Here is a 25,336-nt window from a genome sequence, read left to right as displayed (position 1 = left end):
CTAATCTATCTATCTGGCCCCCATCAATGGGTAACTTTACCTCCTTTTTTTTAAATAGTATTTTACAATCAAAACTATGTTTTGTAAAAACTTTAGTATGGAGTGCATTTCCTGATCACAACTGCTCCAAATTGATTTTCCTAGAGAAATTATAGGCTTGGTTCCTCAATCCTTTCTGCAATTTTTTTATACAACTAATTTAAATGAATTTCTTGGAAGAAAATAACATCTGCTCCCATTTCATGCAATTCTATCATTTTTTCTCTCTTAATGGGAGTTTTCATGCCCTTTATATTTGCAGATAATTGATTCAATATGGCAATTAAATTGAGTCTAGAACAAAGCGTAAATCAGTCTTAGAAGGTAAAAGGCCCATTAAACATATTTTAATGGTTAGCTGGGTTACAAATCCCCCTTCAGCACTCTTACAACTCAGATATATATGTACCACCATCTAACTTTTTGTTTTTAAACAGAAACATTGCTTCATACAGAATAGAAGGGAAAATACATAAACAGAACATACAGAGACAAGTGATTTCTCCTAAGGCCAAAAAAATTAAATAAAAATAAAAATAAAAAATACCAAGCAATAGGTTGAACTACAGAAAATGTCAGAGTTAAATTAAAACAAACTCTGCAACTGCTAACACCACAAAATAACTTTAATATCCAGTTACAAGAACATCAGTACAACTTACATTCAAGCCTCCAGGTACATATCAGCTCCTACAAATAAAAAGGAAAAGAAAAAAAGATGTTCCCACAAATTCATTAACTGGCTAGTTTAAAAACATGAATTAAAAAATCCAGCTGAGGGACGTACCTCTTACAGTGCCATTCACTGCACCCACACAAAGCCTGAGTAATCAGGCCCCATGCAGGAAAAGTCTGGATAGGCAAGGCAGAACCCACAGTTGAGGCAAACATATGCCCCTCCCCCATGGCCTTTATTCCAAACAGTGGGTTCAGGCCACTGGATAAGCTGTGTAAACACAGATCCCAAAGCCCATCCTAAGGCTGCTCACCACACCAGTTTTGCACAGTAGCCCAGGACAAAGCTCAGGGTCTCATAGTTATTTCCCTTGGGAAATATTTTCTTTTCCCCAAACAGCAGTAATGTTTACACACTAACTTACCTTTTCATCGTGACACTGGGGACTTTCCTATGAATCACTATCCCTGACCACATACCTGAGGATTCTCTCTTGCCACACCAATAAAGTAATATTGTCTGATGATTGATGATTGGCGATCCCTCGATTCGAGCATGATCTCTACCATGGAATTACATATGGGTCCTGAGATGACCCAGGAGTCTGATCCTGGAACCACAAATCTGCTCACAGTAGGTACAGACATTTCATGGCAGGCCAGCTGCCTGCTGGGAAAATGTTCTTTCTTTTTCCTTCCTTCTCTCTCTCTTTTCAGCTTCGAGGGCAAGGCACTTTTCCTCAAAGCAGGCCACTGCCTGATGGAGGATATGGCCCCATTGGAGTCAGTTAGTGGCTTGCTCCTCCCAGCTTGTGATGTCCACATCAGTTTTCTTAAGATACACTTTCAGTGTGTCTTTGTAGCATTTCCTTGGACCACCGTGGGATCTCTGACCATGGGTGAGCTGGGAGTAGAGGACTTGTTTTGGGAGGCGAGAGTCTGGCAACCGCACATAATGTCTAGCCCAGTGAAGTTGGTGCATGAGGATCATTGCTTCAATGCTGGTGACATTGACTGCAGTGAGGTTCTGGCATTAGTGCAGCGATCTTGTCACTTGACATGAAGGATCTTCCAAAGGCATCGTTGGTCATACTTCACCTCTCCAGACTCTTGAGGTGCTGTCGATAGGTCGCCCAGGTTTCACATCCATAGAGGAACAACAATTGTCTTATATACCTGGATCTTGGTTTATTGTCTAGAATTGTTTTAAACCCCTCTCCTGCTACTGTTCTGTTGACTCATCCATCTGCCAGCTTTTCTGACATGTACCACTGCAGCACCCAGGTGCAGTATCTAGCTTATGAACTGCAGTGAAACCCGCTCATATCTATGCAGTCTTTCAGACCATACTTAACACCATTGTATCTCTCCAGCTGGGATAGTCAATTCTCCACCCTACTCTCTGGTTTAGCCATAAGCTGATGACTTTGAGTGCACTACCAAGATTTCCTTCAGATCTAATTATAAAGTTTTCCACTCATATCTGATAAATCATAGAATCATAGGACTGGAAGGGACCTCGAGAGGTCATCTAGTCCAGTTCCCCGTACTCATGGCAGGACTAACTATTATCTAGACCATCCCTGACATGTGTTTGTTTAACCTGCTCTTAAAAATCTCCAATGACAGAGATTCCACAATCTCCCTAGACAATTTATTCCACTGCTTTACTACCCTAACAGTTAGGAAGCTTTTCCTAATGTCCAACCTAATCCGTCCTTGCTGCAATTTAAGCCCTCTGCTGCTTGTCCTGTCCTCAGAAGTTAACGACAACAAGTTTTCTCCCTCCTTGTAACAAACTATTATGTACTTGAAAACTGTTATCATTTCCCCTCTCAGTCTCCTCTTCTCCAGACTAAACAAATACAAATTTTTCAATCTTCCCTCATAGGTCATGTTTTCTAGACCTTTAATCATTTTTGTTGCTTTTCTCTGGACTTTCTCCAATTTGTCCACATCTTTCCTGAAATGCGGGGCCCAGAACCAGACTCAATACTCCAGTTGAGGCCTAATCAGCACGGAGCAGAACCGAAAAATTACTTCTCATGTCATGCTTACAACAGGATACTGGACTAGATGGGCCTTTGGTCTGACCCACTATGGCCCCGCAAATACATCTGTAGTGAGGCTGAGTGGCCTCCCTCCCCATGGGAGAGCAAGGGACCATTACGCTCCCCATGGAGGGCAGAGCCTAAATCACCCTGTCCCCCTTATCAGAAGTACTGGGGCATGGCCGGAAGTATAAAAGGCAGGCCCTGCAGCACAGTTGGGGGAGAACCTGTAGAGGAGAAGGATGCTTTATCTGTTCTGCAGCATCCCAGAGGGGAACCTATGCCTGGCTGTTCCTGGTCCCCAGCCACCAACAAGGATTGGCCTGGAGTTCCTGCCACAGTATACCCCGAGGAACCGGAAGAGGCCTGGAGGCCACAAGTACCAAACCCCGGGGAGGCAGGAAGTAGCCCAGGGGCAGTCCCAGTGCAACTGGCTGTGGCTCAGTCGGCATGTTGTAGCTGGATCCCCGCCGATGCAGGGCCGACCCTGACCCTGCTAGAGCCCTGGGCTGGGACACAGAGGAGTAGGGTGGGCCCGCGTCCCCCTGACACATACCCCTAGGGTGGCCAATTCCTTACACTTTCCTGAGAAGCTCCTGCGCTGGAGAAGGAGCCTCCCTTACCAGCCCCCTTATAGACTGTTTGTCTGCCCAGGCTAAAGTCAGCCCTGAGACTCTTTGTTGCTGGCTGCCTGAGCTCCTCAAGCCCAGACCCAGCTCAGTTATAGACTCTGTTTAAGGGCTGGCAGCTTGAGCTGCCCAAGTCCAGCCTGACTGTGACTGTTGGTCACCCAGCTCTATTGTGGGCTCTTGACTATCTTGAGGACTCTGGTCCTGGCCAGACAGGACTGAACTGAGTGGCTTCCCTCCCTACAGGAGAGTGAGGGACCATTACAACATCCCAGAATGATGTTTGCTTTTTTTGCAACAGTGTTACAGTCTTGACTCATATTTAGTTTGTGATCCACTGTGATCCCCAAATCCCTTTCTGCAGTACTCCTTCCTAGGCAGTCATTTCCCATTTTGTATGTGTGAAACTGATTGTTCCTGATTGCGGAGTACTTTGCATTTATCCGTACTGAAATTCATTCCATGTACTTCAGATCATTTCTCCAGGTTGTCCAGATCCCTGACTACTGTTAAAAACTCTAGCACTAGACCATCTCTTTTCTAGGCCTCTGAAGGGAAATTTGTCTTATATTATCTTAAAGATATTCCTATTTAAAGAGTATTATAAAGAATAAAATGTACAATTCATGTTTACAAGTTTACTTTTTCCAGAAGTGAGGAGACATCCCACAGGGCATCCTCCTCCTCCTGAATGGAAGAAGGAAACATCTAATTGCCTATTCATGAGCCAGCATCAGTTTTCCAGGGAATGTAGAATTTTGAAGGAGGGTACACAGAGAATAGTGATGATTATGAAAACAGTAGCTTCATTAATTCAGACTCCTGGAATAAACACATACATAAGAAGTTAAATCTCAGTTTTTTATACTCTATCAGTGAAATGTCTCTCATTCTATCTCTTTGAATTCTCCTCTTACCATAATTATATGTAGCTCATATATAAAATGCAGCCAATCAGTTGAAATATATACCTTGAAAATAATAACATCATAGCCTTTATATAGTGGAGAAGTTGCATTTTCCTTATAACTTGAACTGTTGCCTCTTGAGACATTAGAGCATATTGTGATAAAAATGGTCTCCAATTTCTTTTTGGTGTTAAAGTCTCAGGACCAATTTCAGTCTTGTTGTTCCAAAGTCAATAGGGTTGCACCTGCTGAGACCAGGACTGACCTTCACCCTCATTTTGTAGATCCAGTGCATTCCCTTTTTAAAATAGTGTAGTTGTGCCACTTCCTGCAGGGAAGCTCATCACTTCTCCTTCTGAACGTAATTAGGGTTTCTGGAAAGTGAAGTTGAGAGTCAGTGACACTCTGAGTCAGTACTGCACTAATGCGCTAGAACTGTGCTTGGGGATAAAGTGTCATTGAAAGGGTTTAAGGAGCCAGCTACATAAACTCCATCAGCCAAACCACTTGAGTTCAAGGAACAGCTTCCACTTAGGGGAGTTTTGATCTGAATACAATATTGTGTTTCATTGAGATCAACATGTATTGTGTTCCATTGTAGAACATGTATCTTTTTATGTTTATTTAAGAATTCTATGCCCATCAATCTTGGGAGTCCTCCTCTCCTAGTGTCAGAGACCAGGATGTAGGCAGTCGTGCCTGGTGCTCGGAGAAGGAGTCAGGCCTTGTTGTTAAAGCAGGAGTCAGTTGCCAAAAATAGAAGCCCAGGGTCAGAGCCAGAGTCATATGCCAAATGCCAGAACCAAGGGCCAGAGCCAAAGTCAGAAGTCCAGAATCAGAGCCAAGCGGCAGAGCCAGGTTACCAGGAGCAAGGCAAGGCAGGGGCAGGGGCTATCACAGCTCTGGGCAAACACTTTCATCAGCCACTGAACTACTGCCGCCAGACTTAAGGGCTGGTCTGCTGACTCTTCCTACCAATCAGCTGCACTCTTAAGGTTGCCCAGAGACTGGCAGTGCCCCAGGCCCTGATTCCTGACACCCAGGACTGTCCTGTCCTAACATCATCCCTTGAGTCTGAAAAATGACCCCAGGCCTGAGCATAAACATTTATGTTTTCCCAGAATGCACTTGTCCGAGGGCAGAACCATATGAGATGTTGAGGTCATTTCCCCAGTTACACTTTCTCCAGCAATATGAATAGATCTTAATGTGTTCTTGCCAGTTTACAACACCTTGAAATGAACTGTTAGTGGACAGTGTAAAACCTATTTGTGCATTGCAGTTTATGTTTTTCTTATCCATTAAGAGCCTAAACTGTCATTACTGCATATATTAGCCCAGAGAGATATTTTAAAAGCCAGACAACAAAGTCTACTGAACAGATAATAAAATGGCTCATTTATCTTTGGTTCCTTTCCCAGTCATAGTTGGAGCTGGGATTTCAGCTTCATGAAAAGGGATGGAACCCAAAGGGTGGAACTAGCACCATTATTGCCAACAGCTATAGTTTTTTAAAGGTGACCTACAAAGGGGAAGAAATTGAGTTTGTGCCCTTGTTTGCTCTCTTATTATCCATAATGAAGACTGAAAGGATTTACTTTGTCTTGTTATTTGCTGCTCATTTTTACCTTAGAAATAGCTGGAACATCATACTGGGTCTTCCCACTTCTGTTGGAGGGTTCCCTTTGAGGACAGATCTTGGAATGTGAATCCTCTCACCCTTACCAAAAAAGGAGGGATGTTTTAACAAAAGAGTTTTTCTTGCAGTTGTTTCTGCAGGCACCGGAGAAAACAAAAACAAACATCAAAAAGTTTAAACAATCAGAATAAAAATCACTTCCCTCTGAATTGATCAGGTCTCTTTCCTTTCAGCCTTCGGTGTCCTGTGATGTCATGAACCCTCTAGTTCTCCAAGTGGAACTGGATTCACAATTGTTCTCACTTAGTCAATGACTTCACTGCAGAGTTAATCTGGGCTCTTACCTGGGTTCTAGCCCAAACTCCCCTACACACTAAACCCTTGAACCTGGGGTTGCTCACCCAGCTGGGGTTATAGGTTAGGTCCTGGGTTTTGCTTAAAGGCAGGTTCTAACCCACCCACTTTGTAGCGAGGTTACAGCTGAAGCCTGGATTATGGTGCTCAGGTTTTAAGGGTATGCCTGCAGTGCAGCTGGGATTATGCATCCGGGACCAGTGGCCACAGTGCTATTTTTAGAATGCTAGCTGAAGCCAAACTAGTGCCAGTCTGTCTACCTGAGCTGGGAGGTGCATAGCCATACCCTAATAGTCCAATGATGCCATCCCATAATTCCCCAAGGCTGTATTTTCTGTCCCTTTCCCCAGTCACCTCCTGTACCTGAAAAGCTACATGCTGGTTTGTACATACCTGGTCTTTTACCCTGTCATTCCATGCAGCCTGCTCCATTTCTGCACTGCTCAGCCAAACAATGTGAGAAGATGCCATCCCAGTGTGCTGCTAGCTGGCCAGGGGGTCATACCAGGGTTGTGGTTGCCCTCTGATGTGAGGGCAGGAAGGAGCATAATTTGGGGAGATCACCCACAAGCAGCACCTGTACGAGAGGATCTCCAAGAGGCTAGAGGAGGAGGGGATCAAGCAGATAGCTTTCCAGTGTAGGGAGTGCATTGGCCAGATTAGTATCCAGACAGTTTTGCAGGCAGCTCCATCTTGCCTTCAGCCAGCCAAGTACGCATTCCACAACCGTCCTGCAACTGCTGAGCGTGCGATTAAACATTCTTCTGCCAGCTGCTCTGATGTCAGGGGAAGGCTTCAGGAGCAAGGGAAAATAGGGCATCCTAAAATAGTAGTGGGCACAGATGCCTCAATAGTATATTATTTGCTGAAACTATTGTACCATGCATAGGATTTGAAAACTAGTTTTACTGTGTGGTTGCTGTTCTGTCCAGGACCTGGGTGTTAATAATTTGATACGCTGTGGACACTCATTTAGGTTTCTGGGTCTCTTCAAAAATCTTTCATGTCAGGCCTAAGTTATGTTCTAACTACAAGTATTTTTGTCACACATTTCCCGCCCCCCCCCCAAAAAATCACAGTTTAGTAATTTGCTAAAATAAAACTATCTGGGTAGGGGAATTGACTTGACAGACAGTTGTTTCTTCTTTGTTAGTGATCTCCATATGGCTCACTCTGATTTTCAGAAATTCCAAGGATCACCTGTTGTCTGGACTCTTGAAATATAGTGTCACCCTCATTGTGCTTCCCCTGTCTCAGAGGTGAAATGAGTTTTCATGATTCTGAAGCATTGTATTAAAAAAAAAAAGTTTACAGTTTTCAAATGCTGTTTATATATTTCAGCACAAACAGTATGTGACTGTCCAGTGTCTAGGTTACCAGCTGTGACTCTGCTGACATTGGAAAGCTTAGGGCTTGTCTACACTTGGAAATTTACCAAAATAACCATTCCAGAATAGTTATTTCAGTAAATTTCCAAGTGTAGACAAGCCCGAGGCTTTCCTCTCACAACCAGCAATGAATCATTCATTACTTTAGCAGAAAGCTGCAACACCATGTGCCATGTCCAAATTCTTCTACAGCAGAAAGCTACCCAGTTCATAGTCGAAATATGAGCACTGCTGCAAATTAAGGGCCTGATCCTTTAAACACTAGCCCTTACTCACCTAAGTTGCCTCATTGTAGTCACGGGAACAACTCACAGATGTAAGTGCTACTCATTATGACTGAAAGTTGCAAAATTGGACCCAATGCACTCCTTGCATGAGGAAGGGTTTGTAGGATCAGGCACTGAATTGCTGATGACTGACCACACATCAGTAAGCCAGTTTTAGTTTATCCAGTTCTGGGTAGTTATCATAGGTACTTGTGTGGCCCCTATCACTGTACTATCTGAGCACCTCCCACTCCAATGTATTTCTCATCTCCACACCCTTGGGAGGAAATACTGCTATCATCATCTCCATTTTACAGAGGGTGAACTGAGAAACAGAGACTAAGTGACTGGCCCAAGATCACACAGGAAGTATGTGGAAGAACAGGAAAGGGAACCTTGCTGTCCTGAGTACCAAGCTAGTGCCCTAACAGCTGGACAAATTCTCTCTATCTGCAAGTCTCACTTGTGCTTTGTACATTAGGTTTCAGATTCACTCCAATGGGTCCAGGGTCTCTGAGTCTGTTGCGGCAGCTGCTTTGAGGAGGCAAACAATATCCAGGAGAGGACATACAATGCTACCACTGCCACGTTTCCCAGGCTTACCACCAGGATGGGCAACTTTACATTCAGACTGCGGCTAAGCAGTCTTGAATCAATGCATTCCTTGGCCAGCACCAGTCACTGAGGGGCTGTACAACCTGCCCCCAGAGGAGCAGGTGGCTCACACCAATGCACAGCCACTCTCTGCAGCCCTTCAACTCCCTGGAGACTGTAGTCTAGGTTACGTCAGCAGGCAAATTAAGCCCTAGGGCTTTATAGCTAATCAGAAATATTACTTGAGGGACAATGCCAGCAATTTCTAAAGAGGTGATAATCTTACAGCATTCATTCACAGCAAAGCTTTACAGGAGGCGGCACAATGTAACATCAGCAGTGTTCTGTTACACATATTGGTGCTGCTCCATCCCTGTGCCTGAGTCATCACAGAGGCTTCATGACACACAAAGCACAGATTTGAGGATTTCTCTTGAAAAATCCATATTGACCCAGTATTGGCAGAGGTGGGGCTAAGAGCAGCCGTAGCCTCATTTCACTCAAGCTTCATTAAGTCTATACAAGCTTGCAGCCGTTCACCCAAATGTTTTCTGACACTTCTTAATCAGTGATATATTCATCCAGCCCAAATGCAAACACCTTCCTCTGCAGGTGCAGAGGCTCCCCAAGCAACAGAATTGATGTGGTTCCTCTGTGAAGGGGAAGGGGCTAGGTGTTGGGAGCTGGGCAGATGGTGTGAATCCTCTGCATGGTGCAGGGGACAGGACTCAGGGATTTGCTGCTGTACAGGCCAGGCAAGAGGCAGAGAGAGGTTTTTAGCTCAATTCAGACAACATTAAGAAGAGAGAAATTGCCAGACCAAACCGGAGGCCACCTAATCCAGTATCCTTTCAGTGACAATGGCCAGATGCCTCAGGGGAAGGTTTAAAACCTCCATAATAGACAATTATACAATAACATGCCTATGGAGGAAGTTTTTTCCTAACTTCGGGCAGTTAGTAGTTGTTTTATGGTCTAAAGCCTAAGGGTTTATATTCTTCCTTATAAATGTTTAACATTGCTAACATAACTGCATTATTGCATGCAGTGTTGAAGAAGAGCTCTGTATCAGATCAAAAACTTGTCTCTCTCATCCACTGAACTTGGTCCACTGAAAGATATTACCTCACCTACCTTGTCTCTCCTATATTCTCATTAGTCATGTGTCTACTTTTTGTTTTAATGCTGCTAAGCTCTTGGACTCAATGATATATTGTGGCAATGAGTTCCACAGATCAGTTATGTGAGGTGTAAAAATAATGTCCATTCATCAGTTTTAGATTTGTTGCCTCTTAATTTCCTTAAGTGCCCCTAGTTCTTGTACCATAGCTTAAGAAAGAGCAAATAAGAGCTCCCATATGTCCTCCTCTAAACAAATCACTTTGCTTTCCCCTCTGTCTTGGCATCGCCTTTCTACACTAAATCACTCTAATCTTTTCAGCCTCTCTTTGTATGGGATGTTTTACATGCGTCTTCCATTTGTACGGCCCTGCTTTGAATCTTTTTTACGTTTGCTATTATGGTTTTCAGATAGGGTGATCAGAAATGGACAAAATATTCAAGGGCAGTACATACCATCCACTTATATAATGGGATCACTATTATCCAGTATTGCTTTCCGTTATACCACTCACCATCTTGCTTCCTTTGTTTTTTTAAAATAATAAGCTGTCCACAATGACACCTAGGTCTTCCCTTCCCCCACCCCCCAAGTGATTACAATTAATTTGTTTCTTCTCTTGTGCATCACCTTGTACTTTTTGACAAATTTCATTTGCCACCTTATCTGCAATCAAAGGTGTGAGTGCAGCAGGAAAAGACCTACCCAAGCTAGCTTTGATCTAACCAGCTTGGATAAGAATAGCAGAGAAACAGTGGTTAGCTGCTCTGAGCACATACCCAGAATCCCAGCAGGGGCTGTGCTGCCCATGCTGCTGCCCAGGCTGCTCTGGCTTCACTGCTACCTTTATTTGAGCTAGCTAGATCAAAGCTAACTTCTGTATGTCTACAAGTGCTGCAGTCACACCTCTGATTGCAGTGTAGATACTTCTGCCTATGCTGTTCCTCCTCGAGCCCAACAACTGTTTTTCTTTCACATGATTTAAAATTTAGTGTCCAGAATCTATGTTCAAAAGCCCTCTCTGCTCTTACTTGTTTATTATACTATACTGTTATATGGAGATGAGCTGAACACTTCAGTAGTCTACTCAATAGACCATCCACAGTCAATCGGCATGTCCTTGATCATTTACCCAAGAAGCCCATCAAAGATTATCTTGACATCCCTCCATCAGCTGATGAAGTTATGAAAACCGTCAAACAACATAACTCTGGCAAAGCCTCCAGAAAGGATGGTATTCCAGAAGAACTTTATAAAGTACCAAGCCCTAAGGCCATCAAGGTGTTTCAGGACATCTTGAGTAGCATTTGGGAGAAAGAAGAAATGCCAAAAGACTTCAAAGATGCTAGTATTGTATCACTGTTCAAAAACAAAGGCAGCAAAGCTGACTGCGGAAACTAGAAACATTGCTGTTTTCTGTACAGCAGGGAAAATACTAACTTGTATTCTCTTGAACAGACTCATTGCGAACATATCTGACCAGAATCTGCCAGAAGCGCAGAGTGGTTTCAGACCAGGTTGTAGTACTATGGACATGATCTTTGTCATAAGGCAGATCCAGGAAAAATGTTTAGAGCAGAACATGGACCTGTATGCAGTTTTCATTGATTTGACCAAAGCTTTGGATAGGGTCAACAGAAAGGATCTATGGGCTATTCTGCATAAACTGGGCTGCCCAAGAAGGTTCATACAAATCATCCATCTGTTCCATGACCACATGACAGTGCAAGTGCTCACCAGTGGTGACTTTTCTGACATGTTTGAAATCTCGAATGGAGTGAAGCAAAGCTGCGTACTTGCTCCAGTGCTGTTCAACCTGTTCGTTGCCTGTTTCCTCAGCCATGCCACAAGGGACTTGGATCAGGGGATATATATCCATAACTAACTTGATGGCTCCCTCCTTGATCTTCGAAGACTTAATGCTAATACCAAGACCCTGGAGAGACTTCTCATCGAGGCACTTTTTGTAGATGACTGTGCCTTGATGGCCCATAGATGACCTTCAGGTCATTGTTGATGGATTTTCTGAAGCATCCGAGCTCTTTGGCCTCACCCTTATTCTTGGGAAGACAGAGGTCCTGTTCCAACCAGCACCTCATTCCAATGCCCCAGCACCAGCCATCTTCATCTAAGCCACACAGCTGAAAAATGTGGATCAATTCAAGTATTTGGCCAGCACCACCTCAAGTGACGGTTTCCTTGATAAGGAGATTGCCTCCAGAATTTGTAAAGTCAGCCAGGCCCTTGGCCAACTCCAGACAAAAGCCCTTAACCAATACAAAATTCGTCTCTTCACCAAATTGAAGATCTACAGTGCAGTGATTCTAACATCACTCCTGTATGGATCTGAGACGTGAACTCTTTATAGAGCTTGAGCAGTTTCATATGTGCTCCCTCTGCTCAATAATGAGCATTTACTGGCAGGACAGAGTGACTAATATGAAGGTCCTTGAGAGAGCAAACACAACCAATACTGAAGAAATGTTACTGAGAACACAACTTAGGTGGACCAGGCATGTCATCAGAATGGAAGACCAATGTCTCCCAAAACAGATCTTGTATGGGGAGCTGAGTCAGGGCAAAAAAAAGCAGTGTTGTCCATATAAACGACTCAAAGGTAATTTGAAGAGCAATTGTCAATTCACTGGCATCAGTCCCAAAGAACTTGAGCAAAGGGCTCAGAACAGGACTCACCGGTGGCCTCTGACAAGATCAGCATGTAACCAGTTTGAGCAGGATCGACAAATTCATCTTCAGGCTGCATATGAAAGGCACCACAGAGCTGCATCATCAAATATCATAAATGCAGACTTCCCATGCCCTCAGTGCTGCAGACTCTGTGCATCAGGGTTTCAACTTCAGAGTCATATGCGTAGCCATAGATGAGAACTGAGACAATATCAGGAGCAGCAGCAGCAGCAATGGACTACCAATGCATAAGATATATTACAAATCATTGCTTATCTTTTACATGGGCTTCTGGTCTAGTGTTGCCTGTTTTCAGACATATGTTTAGGAAGAACATATGTTGCCCTAAAGAATACTGAAGGATCACAAAATGACCATTTACTAAGAGTCTCTCCCGGCGCTTTTCAACTGAGTGGTCCTGGTTTTTCATCAAGGCTGTTCCTGTAGCTCCTCTGATAATGCAGTGCAGCAGATGTACTGTGGTCATGGTCTAGTCTGCGTCACTCTGACACACCTCTTTGCCACTCTCTAGAAAGAAGAACCATAGACTTGGAGGATTATAAGTAAAACTTGAGCACAGTTATTACTGTTGAAAGATATTTGGGGTAGGAAAGATGGGTAGAGGTAGAACTGCAGGTGGAGTAAGGTGCGGGGAAGGAGAAATGGTGGCCTTAAATAAATGAACGAAAGACCTGCAACAGGTGATGCTGATGGTAGAATGTCCGTGCCTAACAGGGTAAAGAATGTCAGTGAAGCCAAACGACAAAAATTAAAATGTCTGTACACTAATGCGAGGAGCCTATGTAACAAAATGGAGGAACTGGAGCTACTAGTGCAGGAAGTGAAACCGGATATTATAGGGATAACAGAAACATGGTGGAATAGTAGTCATGACTGGAGTACAGGTATTGAAGGCTATGTGCTGTTTAGGAAAGACAGAAATAAAGGAAAGTGGTGGAGTAGCATTGTACAATGATGAGGTTACCTGTAAAGAAATAAGAAGTGATGGAATGGACAAGACAGAGTCTGTCTGGGCAAAAATCACACTGGGAAAGAAAGCTACTAGAGCCTCCCTGAGATAGTGCTTGGGTGTGCTATACAGACCGCCGGGATCTGATCTGGATATGGATAGAGACCTCTTTAATGTTTGTAATAAAGTAAACACTAATGGGAATGTGTGATCATGGGAGAATTTAACTCCCAGATATAGACTGGAGGACAAGTGCTTAGCAAGAATAATAGGGCTCAGATTTTTCTGGATGTGATAGCAGATGGATTTCTTCACCAAGTAGTTGAAAAACAACAAGAGGGGATGCCATTTTGGATTTGGTTTTGGTGAGCAGTGAGGACCTCATAGAGAAATGGTTGTAGGGGACAACCTTGGTTCGAGTGATCATGAGCTAATCAGTTCAAACTAGATGAGAAGGATAAACAAAAATAGATCTGGGACTAGGGTTTTTGACTTCTCAAGGGCTAACTTTAAAGAATTAAGGAAATTAGTTAGGGAAGTGGATTGGACTGAAGAACTTGTGGATCTAAATGCGGAGGAGGCCTGGAATTACTTTAAGTCGCAGCTGCAGAAACTATCAGAAGCCTGCATCCCAAGAAAGGGGAAAAAAACCATAGGCAGGAGTTGTAGACCAAGCTGGATGAGCAAGCATCTCAGAGAGGTGATTAAGAAAAAGCAGAAAGCCTACAAAGAGTGGAAGAAAGGTGGATTAGCAAGGGAAGCTACTTAGTGAGGTCAGAACATGTAGGGATAAAGTGAGGAAGGCTAAAAGCCATGTAGAGTTGGACCTTGCAAAGGGAATTAAAACCAATAGTAAAAGGTTCTATAGCCATATAAATAAGAAGAAAACAAAGAAAGAAGAAGTGGGACCGCTAAACACTGAGGATGGAATGGAGGTTAAGGATAACCTAGGCATGGCCCAATATCTAAATAAGTACTTTGCCTCAGTCTTTAATAAGGCTAATGAGGAGCTTAGGGATGATGGAAGGATGACAAATGGGAATGAGGATATGGAGGTGGATATTACCACATCTGAGGTAGAAGCCAAACTTGAACAGCTTAATGGGACAAAATCGGAGGGCCCAGATAATCTTCATCCCAAGAATATTAAAGAACTGGCACATGAAATTGCAAGCCCATTAGCAAGAATTTTTAATGAATCGGTAAACTCAGGGGTTGTACCGTACGACTGGAGAATTGCTAACATAGTTCCTATCTTCAAGAAAGGGAAAAAAAGTGATCCGAGTAACTATAGGCCTGTTAGTTTGACATCTGTAGTATGTAAGGTCTTGGAAAAATTTTGAAGGAGAAAGTAGTTAAGGACATTGAGGTCAATGGTAATTGGGACAAATTACAACATGGTTTTACTAAAGGTAGATCGTGCCAAACCAACCTGATCTCCTTCTTCGAGAAGGTGACAGATTATTTAGACAAAGGAAATGCAGTAGATCTAATTTACCTCGATTTCAGTAAGGCATTTGACACAGTTCCACATGGGGAATTATTAGTTAAATTGGAAAAGATGGGGATCAATATGAAAATTGAAGGTGGATAAGGAACTGGTTAAAGGGGAGACTCCAACGGGTCGTACTGAAGGGTGAACTGTCAGGCTGGAGGAGGTTACTAGTGGAGTTCCTCAAGGATCAGTTTTGGGACCAATCTTATTTAACCTTTTTATTACTGACCTTGGCACAAAAAGCGGGAATGTGCTAATAAAGTTTGCGGATGACACAAAGCTGGGGGTATTGCTAACACAGAGAAGGACCAGGATATCATACAGGAAGATCTGGATGACCTTGTAAACTGGAGTAATAGTAATAGGATGAAATTTAATAGTGAAAAGTGCAAGGTCATGCACTTAGGGATTAATAATAAGAATTTTAGATATACATTGGGGACACATCAGTTGGAAACAACAGAGGAGGAGAAGGACCTTGGAGTATTGGTTGATCACAGGATGACTATGAGCCGCCAATGCGATATGGCCGTTAAAAAAAGCAAATGCAGTTTTAGGATGCATCAGGCGAGGTATTTCCAGCAAAGATAAGGAGGTGTTAGTACCGTTATATAAGGCACTGGTGAGACCTCATCTGGAATACTGTGTGCAGTTCTGGTCTCCATGTTTAAGAAGGATGAATTCAAACTGGAACAGGTTCAGAGACGGGCTACTAGGATGATCCGAGGAATGGAAAACCTGCCTTATGAAAGGAGACTCAAAGAGCTTGGCTGTTTAGCCTGGCCAAAAGAAGGCTGCGGGGGATATGCTTGCTCTTTATAAATATATCAGAGGGATTAACATTAGGGAGGGAGAGGAATTATTTAAGCTTAGTACCAATGTAGACACAAGAACAAATGGGTACAAACTGGACATTAGGAAGTTTAGACTTTGAAATTAGACGAAGGTTTCTAACCATTAGAGGAGTGAAGTTCTGGAACAGCCTTCCAAGGGGAGTAGTGGGGGCAAAAGACATATCTGGCTTTAAGACTAAGCTTGATAAGTTTATGGAAGGATGGTATGATAGGATAGTTTAATTTGGCAATTGATCTTTGATTATCAGCAGATAAGTCTGCCAATGGTCTGTGATGGGATGTTGGATGGGATGGGATCTGAGTTACTGCAGAGAATTCTTTCCTGAGTGCTGGCTGGTGAGTCTTGCGCTTGAGGTCTTCAAACCACAATTTGAAGACTTCAATAACTCAGACATAGGTTACGGGTTTGTTATAGAAGTGGATGAGTAGGGTTCTGTGGCCTGCTTTGTGCAGGAGGTCAGACTAGATGATCATATTGGTCCCTTCTGACCTATGAGTCTATGAGTCTATAACATCACTTTACTTCTAAGGTATGAGATCTCCATTGGCATGTACCCTTTCTTGAGATGATGTAGGGTGAGGAAGAACATATTTAAAGTGTAGGAGTCCTTGGACCCCAAAATAAATAAAATCTTTGCATCCTTCCTTAATCTCAGATTGTTTTGTTGAAAACTCAGATTCACAAAGAAGAAAATCCTATTAAGCTACCCATACACCATAGCAGTGAAGTTTGTTTTAAAAAATCTCTCTCTCCTACACAGTCCCAAATCATGTAGGAGGCTTTTATTAGATTTCAATTAGATCGCTTTCTTTTGTCACATAGCCCGGGAGCACGAGGCACGAGCTAGCGAGAGAGAGAGGGAAAGTGGGGAGTACTGACTCAGGAAATCAAATGAAAAACCGAGCGAAACAAAAGATTTATAGAGGTCAGTTTTTAATCTGGAATCAGCTGAAGATAAATTTGTGCAAGGTAGAAGGTCTGTCTTTCATCCAGCAATCCTGCCTACAGAGCTAAGGTACGTGAAAGGCCAGAAAACAAGAGTGCAGTATATCTGTAATACATTACTGCAGTTTAATCACTATATCAATTTACCATAACATATCTATAAGGACCAGAGCTATGAGAACTATCATGTCACTACACCAAAACGTATTTACAGAACTAAGGCAATTATGCTGCTGCTGCTGCATTGAGGCTATTAGGAGTCCCTGCTTGATGATCAATATTACTGTTTGCTTTCTGGAAGACTCCATTTTTTAAGCCTATAGGGATAGATTTTGCTCTGCTACACTAATATAAATACAGAGCAACATGATTACTTCCGTGGACTTACTTCAGATTTATACCAGTGCAACTTAGAGCAGAACTTGCCCTGTTGTTTTCAGTATAAGACATTACATTTTCTTCCTCTTTCCTCGCTGAACTACTATAAACACCATAAATTATATCTCCCACAACCCTATACAATATATCAGAAGTGAGCCTTCTAATTTAGGGATGGTCTCAGTTAAGTTAATTTGTTTCTTGTTTCCTCATTAATTGTTTATTACTCTTGTCTGCGAGCACAAATAGCAGCATATGGATTCCTTACAGACATCATCTCACATAAAGATTAGTTAAGCCACTGTGATAATGTTGCCTGGGCTGCACTCCAGTCATATTTAGATATTTTGAGTAGCGTTCTCATTTCCTTATGGATTCAGGCACAGGCGAGTTGGAAAACAAGTCCCGAAGGAACCTACTCAAATGTATCTCATCATGTATGAGGAATTGCAGTGAATAAGATGATGTAATATTGATTGTCCGTTAATAAGGAGGATGGGAATGTCAGCCAAAGGGATTAAGCTCATGAATAGCAGATGATGAGGAAATAATGAGAGAATTGGTATAGTAAATGAAGACATAAATGCATGCAATACAAAGCAAGCAGCATTTATTCTGACCCCCAAAACTTGCTCTCATATTAGTGTACAGTTTTAGTAGTATAATGATCATTAAGATTGTAATCTCCATTACAAGAAACATAAAGATTTCTCTCCTTTGTACAACACTGTGCATTCCTATTCAGTGTTAATAAAATTGGTTCCACCGATAGTTATGATTCCTTGGTTTAATCATCTTTGAGTATATTATGCTTTCAAATGATGCAGTTGCAGTCAGAACACTGAGCCAGTCATCTTCATTTCAACAGCTTGTCTTTTTCCACCACCGCAATACAATCCCTTTTAGTGTACATAAGTGCTATCATCATGGCCCATTTAAGCAGATGAAGAGAGAGGTTCAACATGTCAGCACAGATGTGCCAGTGGCTGCTTTGCTATTTTTCTCTCTTTGATAAATACTACTACTCCTTTATAAGCAGCAGAGAATCCTGTGGCAGCATATAGACTAACAGATGTTTTGGAGCGTGAGCTTTCGTGGGTGAATACCCACTTCGTCAGACGCAGGTAGTGGAAATTTCCAGGGGCAGGTATATATATGCTAGCAAGCAAGCTAGAGATTATATACCTGCCCCTGGAAATTTCCACTACCTGCGTCTGACGAAGTGGGTATTCACCCACGAAAGCTCACGCTCCAAAACGTCTGTTAGTCTATATGCTGCCACAGGATTCTCTGCTGCTTTTACAGATCCAGACTAACACGGCTACCCCTCTGATACTCCTTTATAGTGGAGGACTACTTAGGAGCAAATCCATAACATGTGAACATATCAAGAGTCTTTCCAGACCAACACATCCACAGCATACTTTGTTTCCTTAGTTACATACTTTATGCATTCAGGTAAATGGGCAAGGGTCTGATACAGCTAATGCCACATTTTAAAATATCTAAGTACTTGCTTGGATTTTAAAGGAGAAAGAAGTCTACACTGTGGAACACAGCTAAAGGAGAACTTCTGACCTTGTTTCTTCTCCACCCCCCACTATTAAATCAGCAGGGTTTCCTGTTTCAAGTTCTTATTGTTACTGAGAGGAATGGCTTCCATAAATGCATCTTTATTTATCTAGCTATGAGTGTGGGGGGAAGGGTGTCTTACCTTGTCCACTGTCTGAATGGACCCAGGTCTCTGTTTTCCCCACTCTCAGCAGTTAGTTTAGCTCTCCAGCCAAACTTCAGAAGTCCTCCCCTAGTGTAACAAAGTCCCAGACAAGAGTTCAAATGGAATGTGAAGTTGTTTTGCTGTCAGAGCTTTCTCAAGAGCCTGTTCATCTTCACCTTTGCACCCAGTCTCTGCCTCTAGTTGAAGTCTTTTCCCTTGATTGCAGGGGTAGAACCATATCGTCTCTAGCAGAGCTCAAACTCGGCTGGGTTGTAGCAGGCGAGGGACCTTGCATCTCTATTTAATTTATTTATTTAGACTGCTGCCTTGTTCCCCATAATCTGAAATTCTGGCCCTTATGGTTGTGGAGAAAACTAAATATAAACCACTATAGCAAGTCCTGCCTGTATCTGCAGAAAGCCTGAAACAAGAGCAGAGCGGTGTAAATTTCTCCAGCCATTTCAGTGAGGCATTACCTAACATGCCCAATGATGGTAATTTAAAAATCAACATCATTAAAATCTTGTCACTGATATAAAAGCACAGAAGCAAGGATAGAAAAGACCACAGATATGTACAATCTGCTGTGAGTGGTGTCTCAGTCTGGTGCTGTGAGTGAATGCAGTTTGGCATCACCTTTTCCCCTTTTCATTCCAACCCGTGCAGCCTAAAAGCAGAGGCAAAGAATGGACCCATGTGGTGCACAAAGAGGAAATCAATCCCATAGAGCCCCAGGACCCCCAAACAGCAAGCACTCCCAAACAGTATGGAACAGGCCTAGCCAGTGGTGGACATGTTTCTAAGCAGCTTCCCCTCTGGCTCTAATGGCAGCTGCTCCTCCATCTCATGGAGGGTCTCTGTAAACTCATGCAGACATCACTGCCTCTGTAATTTGATGTAATACACTTAGATTTCTGTAAAGCATTTGACTTGGTACCACATAATATTTTGATTAAAGAACTAGAACAATACAAAATTAACATGGCACACATCAAATGGATTAAAAACTGGATAAATGACAGGTCTCAAAATGTCATTGTAACTGATGAGCATCATCAAGTGGATGTGTTTCACAGGGATGGGTTCTTGGCCCTGTGTTATTTAACAGTTTTATTAATGACCTGGAAGAAAACATAATATCAACACTGACAAAATTTACAGAGGAGACAAACATTGGAGGATTGATAAATAATGAAGACAGATCACTGATAGAGAGCAATCTAGATCACTTTGTAAGCTGGATGCAAGCAAACAATATGTCTTTTAATCCAGCCACATGTAAAGTGATACATGTAGGAACAAAGAATGTCAGTCATACCTACATGATGGGGGACTCTGGATGGGAAGAAGTGACTTGGAAGTCATGGTGGATAACAAGGGCGGCTCCAGGCCCCAGCACGCCAAGCGCGTGGTTGGGGCAGCAAGCCACGGGGGGTGCTCTGCCGGCGCCATGAGGGCGGCAGGCAGGTTGCCTTCGGCGGCTTGCCTGAGGAGGGTCCGCTGGTCCCGTGGCTTCGGAGGACCTCCCGCAGGCGTGCCTTTGGAGGGTCCGCTGGTCCCACGGCTTTGAATACACACACCTGTGGGAGGTCCTCTGAAGCTGCGGGACCAGCGGACCCTCCACAGGCAAGCTGCCGAAGGCAGCCTGCCTGCCATGCTTGGGGCGGCAAAATGCCTAGAGACGCCCCTGGTGGATAATCAGCTGACTATGAGCTCCCAGTGCAATGCTGTGGCCAAAAGCGGTAATGCAATGCTTGGATACATAAACAGGGGACTCTCGAGTAGGAGTATTTGGCACTGGCGTGACCAATGCTGGAACACTGTGTCCAGTTCTGGTGTCCACAATTCAAGTAGGATGTCAGGATGTTAATAAACTGAAGAGGGTCCAGAGAAAAGCCACAAGAATGATTGAAAAACATGCTTTATAGTATCAGAGGGGTAGCCGTGTTAGTCTGAATCTGTAAAAGCAGCAGAGAATCCTGTGGCACCTTATAGACTAACAGACGTTTTGGATCATGAGCTTTCGTGGGTGAATACCCACTTTGTTTCATCTGACGAAGTGGGTATTCACCCATGAAAGCTCATGCTTTATAGTGATAGCCTCAAGGAGCTCAGTCATTTTAATTTAAGAAAGGTTAAGGGTGACTTGATCGCAATCTGTCCTACACAGGGGACAGAAATAGGTTAACAGAGGGCTCTTCAGTCTGGCAGACAAAGGTATAAAAAGAGCCAACAAACTCGAAGGTGAAACTAGAGAAAGTCAAACAGGAAATAAGGCTCTAAATGTTCTAGTTCAAACAGGAATTTATTTCAGTGAAGTCCTGAAGTTATACAGGAGAGCAGAGTAGATGATTACAGCGGTCCCCCCTGGCCTTATAATACATGAACATATGGATTAGCCTTGTTTATAACCATGGGAATTAGAAACAATTATTTGCAAAGAAAGCATAGATTCTGACATCGTCAAAAGGTTCTGGAAGCAGGAGCCCAAGGCACATGCTTATTGTGCCTATGCCTTAATCTAGCCTGGGCAAGAGTGTATCTGAACCAGGGGCACTGGAACAGGAGGAGCCAGAGGACCAGGGCCCCACCACTTTTAAAAGTGAGAGGACTATGCTCTCACAATTTTTACCAGCTGTAAGGATGAGCAATGGGGGGAGGACCCTCAGGAAAGGATTGGCATGGGGGCAGGGCCGGCTCCAGGCACCAGCGCAGCAAGCAGCTGCTTGCGGCGGGCAATGGAAAGGGGCAGCATGTCCAGCTTTTTGGTGGCAATTCAGTGGCAGGTTCCTCAGTCCCTCTCGGAGGGAAGGACCTGCCGCCAAAGAAACAATGAAGCGGTGGTGGTAGAGATGCCGCTAAAGAGCTGCTAATTGCGTTTTTTTTTGGTTTTGGTTTTGCCTCTTGGGGCAGCAAAAATGCTGGAGCCGGCCCTGCATGGGGGCAGGGCCTTGGGGGAAGAGGCAGCATAACGGTGGGGCCTCAGGGGGAAGCGGCAGTGTGAGGTGTGGGGGCCACAATTCGGGCACTGATGGATCCTCCCCCACTGTTAGGAAGCTTCCATCATCCCTGATCTGAACCTAACTAACACAGAGTCAAGCTTACATTGCTCAGCAGACCCCACATGATTGTACTGTGAACCTCTGCAAAATCTGCTGTGAGTGGCTAGTCTCTTCCAGTCTCTTTCTGTCTCTACAATGAACAGAAGGGCAGGTTTTTTATGCCCCTTCCCCAGCCTGTGCTGCTTCTAGATTGCAGTTCTTATCTCCCACTGGTAGCTACAACCACCAGAATGCCTGTCCTGAAAGGGCTGAGACAGCAACAGAAGTGCTGGCCTTGGGTCTGGCCTTCATATAGATAGACAAGGTGTATATTTTCCTTCTGCATTTACAGATATTTTAACTTTATAATACAAGGATGTGAGAGACCTGATTAAATTAGCAGCAGGAAAATTTAGAGCAAATAAAAGGAAATAATTCTGCACATAGCATGCATTTAGCCTGGAATAAACTGCTGCAAGAGGTCATTAGAACCAGTACTGAAGGTGGACTGTAAAAAGGACTAGATAAATTTGTAACCAAAATGATGTTGATTTTGTGTATAAATACATCTGATGCTTCTCAATATAAGATAATTAGCAAAGCTATCAAAAATAAACTGTCCTACTTATACAGTATTATAATGCAATTTGCTAGATCCATTTGTTTGCGTGAGTTTTTGTCTGTTTGTTTTGTTATGCATTTCCTCATTACCTTTGAAGATTGGGTATTGCCCAGTGCTGGAAGCCAATATAGGCACTTAATGGACCTGCTCACATTTCAAACAGCAGCAAAATAGATTTTATTGTATATTTGTCATTTCAATAGATAGAAATTCTATCAGCTTGTTGGAATTGAACTGTTGTGATAGAGCAAAATTCACTCATCACAAAACAGACTATTCAAGGAAATGCCAAAAACTCTTAAAACCCCTCTCAACTAAGCAGCCATCAGGAAAATTGTTGATGTATTAATTTGTTTCTTTCTGACTGGCTGCAGTGATTTCCAAATGTGTGCAAACGATTGCACCACAGGTACCATTTTTTATTCCCTCTGTGAAAGGCAGCCATTTTAAAAAGCTTCAGGAATTTCAAAAAACCATTATTATTTTGAGCATTGTGTATACTTGCAAGAAGCTCTCTGAAACCAAAACAAAGCCATTACAGTTAAAGTGGCGGCAGCTAAGTTAACTGCGTGGTAGTTTTTCATTCCCTCTGTGAGAAACTCAATGTTATTTTTTAAAGGTTATCTGAAAGCAAAACAAGTTTTTAAAGCAGCCACAATGTCCTTAACAGCCTTGGGCCACCCCAGATCTGTGCACAGAGGAGAACATCACACCCTGATCTTCTCCCATAGGGCTGCAGATGGATCAGCCACCTCAGTAGCACTATTTTTTCCCCCAACGCCATAGAGGTCACCCCGTGGGTTTGGGGTCCATGTGGACGGAAGGGATGAAGAATGAGAGAGTAGGGGGAGGAGTGGGAAATCTGCAGTCAGGAATAGGAGTGGCATAGGGAGGAGATGCACATTTTCCCTTTCTAGCCCCTGGGATCTGTTCTGTGGACCCCTTTCCTTGAGGTTTCTGAAGGCAATTGCAGCCAGGAAGAGTGTCTGATACAACCGGGGCTTGAGGTTAGATTTGAACTGGTGACTTAAGCTATACAAAGCAAATTCTAAACCAAAGTTTTAATTGAACTATAAGCTGGTATTCCATCAATGCATACCACACAGGCAGTGAACAAAAGCATGACCGAGGAATACAGAGACAGCTCTGAGGATAGACTGCATTGGTACTTCTCTATGGTGCACGTTTCTCATTTTTTGGATATTTTTGTGATGATCTTTACCTAAGGACCACAAATGGAAAAAGATATGGAGAGAATAGGTAGCAGCTGACAAACTTGGGGGGATTCCCCAGGTGACATAGAGCCAACATGACAACTACATGGAATTCCCTTAAAGCCCCCACTGCTTAGGGAAGGGAAACTGGCCAAACTCCTCTGCACTACAGCTATTCTTGGCTGCAAGAAGAAACCTTTGAGGATACAGGCAGCCTGAGGCTGACCTGGTTCCTAGCCAGCCCTTTAATGGAGGAGGCACAAAGGTGATGTAAAGCCCCTTCCCCTCACCACTGCTGCCTCTCTCACACACCACGATCAGCTGCTATGCCAAATGGAGCTCAGGTGCACAATGAACCAGGACCATGGGTTTAATAGACAAGTGGGGTGCATACCTCCCATTGTCAGAGCCTGGAATTTTTCATTTTCTGGGCATGATGCAAAGCCCATCTCTTATACTTGCAGAGGAGCTGAGTTGATATGGATACAGGGTGTTTGACTTGGAGTTATTATTAATTAGTATGAGGTGTCAAGCTTGCATTAATGTTGGAGTACTGGCAATGTGATAGGTTTACTAACAATCTTAATTTTTGTAGTGAATATTGTCAGTTTAATGACCGTGAAGGCACTGGGATAAAAGATTGGCTACCATCTAAGTGAATAAACAGCTACTAAATCTTCGTAGCTCTTGTAGAACAAGGTCAAAGCAATGTGTGTATGTGAGAAAGGCAGTTACTTTCACACATGAAAGATGAATAACCCAAGCCTGCATTACTTGCACACCGAAGACTGCCATTTGACTTGCCCACAACTGATGAACTCATTTGACATCAGTGAAGTTTTTCTATGTCATCTCTGTCTGCGAATGTCCTATGAGTCCATCATGGTAGTATCCAGGGGCCCATTATTATTTTACAGTGGCACTCAGAGCCCTCAATCAGAACTGGAGCCTTTTACTTTAGGTTCTGTACAAACCAGAGCTTAAAGTCCTAAAACACAAAGTCTCGCAATGGACGATTTCGCCACGGAGGTGCTGGCCATGCATGCCACAAGGTAGAGAATGAAACCAATAATCAATAATCATTTGTTTACTTTACAGTTATCAAAACTACCAGAACTCCATTCCGGCTCCTGCTAAAAGTGCCAGAACAGCATTCCAGAGCATCCCAGCACGACTCAAGCACTGGTACAAACACACAAAAGGAAACAGTTCCTGCCCTAAGGACCTTGTAATCTACAAAGACAAAAGAAGTGGAGTGCAGTCAAATTATATTCAGTTTTCTGTACACATCAGACCTGATCCGAAGGCCACTGAATAAATGGGAAACTTTCTGTCATCTTCAGTGGGCTCTAGAGAAGGTCCCAAATACATTTAATATGCTTGTTTTCTTTAAATAGTTAATAACACCATCTGAGCTACAATTGATTGGCCCTCAACATGTCCATCCTTGTATCCACATACAGGATTAGCTGGGCAATCATTGGATCATATTGTCTAGCTCCTTTGCAAAAAGACTTATTTCTGAGTGTCTTTGCTTGGCTATCAATCGTGGGGTAAAAACTAAGAAATGTTGCCAAGGAAACATTGTCAGGCCTGCGGGCAGCCTCATTTAATTAGTATGTTTACACGTGAGCAACAATTTATGATTTTAAATTACAGAAATGTTAAAATATGCACAAAATGGTTTGATAATCCTACCTGGCAAGAGCACCACCCTGTTGAAGCCAGTACCCACCTCATAGTATTCT

The sequence above is a fragment of the Chelonoidis abingdonii genome, chromosome 3, assembly GCF_003597395.2.
Source record: "Chelonoidis abingdonii isolate Lonesome George chromosome 3, CheloAbing_2.0, whole genome shotgun sequence".
NCBI classification, from domain to species: Eukaryota; Metazoa; Chordata; order Testudines; family Testudinidae; genus Chelonoidis; species Chelonoidis abingdonii.
This window is presented reverse-complemented; position numbering follows the sequence as displayed.